The sequence below is a fragment of the Cetorhinus maximus genome, chromosome 7 (assembly GCF_964194155.1).
Source record: "Cetorhinus maximus chromosome 7, sCetMax3.hap1.1, whole genome shotgun sequence".
In the NCBI taxonomy this organism is placed as follows: Eukaryota; Metazoa; Chordata; class Chondrichthyes; order Lamniformes; family Cetorhinidae; genus Cetorhinus; species Cetorhinus maximus.
The window spans coordinates 3,753,167-3,755,686 of NC_135885.1; positions in this window are offsets into that span (position 1 = coordinate 3,753,167).

Genomic DNA, 2,520 nt, shown 5'->3' on the forward strand with positions numbered 1-2,520 from the left:
GTTTGACTCCCTGTTCACAGTACCTGCTAGCAATGGCTATCCAGCTAATGATGCTGTAGTGGGAAATGCCTCTTTAAAATGGTTGCTTTTTAACTTATTTTAGATTCTTCAGTATTTGCTTTGAGAAATTTTCCTTAAGGCTTCCCGTCACCCTCACTATAGTCATTAGTGGTCATTCGATTGTGGGTTTGGGGGAGGAAAGAAACACTCAGGCAATTGGACTAGCGTGTCTTCCTTCTTGTTGTTCGGGGAGCGAGTAACTTGTTCCCGGGTGCCTGCTGAGCTGGTGGGGGTAGGGGGGCAGTGGGGGGAACCCTTGCTCCTGGGTGACTTTGGAAGGAGTAATTTGACAAGGAAGTATTCAATGAATGGCATGGCACTAGGAAGTTCTGAGGAACAGAGGGACCTTGGCGTGTGTGTCCATAGATCTCTGAAGGCAGAGGGGCACGTTAGTGGGGTGGTGAAAAAGGCATATGGGACACTTGCCTTTATCAATCGAGGCATAGATTACAAAAGTAGGGAGGTCATGTTGGAGTTGTATAGAACCTTGGTGAGGCCACAGCTGGAGTACTGTGCGCAGTTCTAGTCGCCACATTATAGGAAGGATGTGATTGCACTGGAGGGGGTGCAGAGGAGATTCACCAGGATATTGCCTGGGATGAAACATTTAAGATATGAAGAGAGGTTGGATAGACTTGGGTTGTTTTTGTTGGAGCAGAGAAGACTGAGGGGCGACCTGATCGAGGTGTACAAGATTGAGGGGCATGGACAGGGTGGATAGGGAGCAGCTGTTCCCCTTAGTTGAAGGGTCAGTCATGAGGGGACATAAGTTCAAGGTGAGGGGCAGGAGGTTTAGGGGGATGTGAGGTAAAACTTTTACCCAGAGGGTGGTGACGGTCTGGAATGCGCTGCCTGGGAGGGTGGTGGAGTTGCCTCACATCCTTTAAAAAGTACGTGGATGAGCACTTGGCACGTCATAACATTCAAGGCTATGGGCCAAATGCTGGTAAATGGGATTAGGTAGATAGGTCAGGTGTTTCTTGCGTGTTGGTGCAGACTCGATGGGCCGAAGGGCCTCTTCTGCACTGTGATTCTGGTTGGAGCCCTGTTCCCAGGTACCTGCTGGGCTGGGGGAGGGGCAGGCAGCTGGGTTGTCTTGGTGGGGAGGAAGCCTGATCCTGGGTTCCTGCTAGGCCTCCGGGAGAGGTTGGGGGGGGTGCGGAGGACCACTACTCCAGGGTTCCTGCTGAGCCTGGGGATGTTCTCCATGGTTAGCATCCCATGTAACTCTTTCCCCTTATCTTGAATGAGGCACAGACTAAATTCACTTTCCCCTCTGCGCTCCCTCTTATATAGGTGAATCATTTATAGAACCGTTTGCAAACTGATTGCTGTTTAAAGCATTCCGGGTTAGCTTGTCCATTTGACATGGGCGCCTTTTTGATCCTCTGTTCTTCAGCAAATTTACAAGTCATTCCTGTAAAGGGTCAGGTGGTAGCACTTTCACCCTTGAAGCACAAGGTTCTGAGTTCAAGTCTCACTGCAGGAGTACACAAATCTGACAGCATAGCACAGGATTGCGGGAGTGCTGCATTGTTGAAGGTGCCATCTTTCGGATGAGACATTAAACTGAGGCTCCATCTCTCTTCTCGGGTAGATGTAAAGGAAGTCCCATGACGCAGTTTTGAGGTAGAGTTAGGGGAGTTTTTGCTAGTGTCTGAGGGCCAATATTTATTCGTAAATCAGCGTCACACAAACATTACCTGATCACTATCAAGTTGCTGTTTGTGGTCTTGTTCTTATTTGGCGAGGGAGCAACTTGCTCCTGGGTGCCAGCTGGGCTCTGGGGGAGCCCTGCGCTTGGGTTATGTTGCTGTTTGTAGGAGTTGGTTGGGCACAAATTGACTGCCGTGTTTCCAACATCACCATGACTACACTTCTAAAACACTTCATTGGCTGTAAAGTACTTTGGGATGTCCGGTGATCATGAAAAGCCCTATATAAATGGAAGTCGTCTTAAAGATCCAGTATATATGGAGGGTTGGTTAATGTGGTTTCCTGCACTTGGGTTGAAAATATAGAGGAAATGAGGATGAAACGGTATTGTAACATAACCGTACCAGAACTACCAGGAAGGAGAATCTGGAGATTTACATGGAATGTTCATCAAAGAAACAGGCCATTCAGCTAAACTGGTATGTACAGACATTATGTTCCACATATCTCTTCCCACCTTTCTACATCTCACGGCATCAGCATATCCATATTCCTTTCTCCCTCATGTGTTTATCTAGCTTCCCTTTAAATGCACCTACGCTATTCACCGTATCCACTTCTTTTAGCAAGTTCCACATTCTCACCACTCTCTGGGTAAAGTTTCTCCTGAATTGCTCATTGGAAGAAACCATTTGGTGAACAGTGACAAGAACGTGAAGTCACAAATTGTGGGTATTCCAATTTGAGAAAAGTGATGGGATAGGAGGAGAAGCTGGTTTTAAAAAGTAGTAAACAAACACTTGT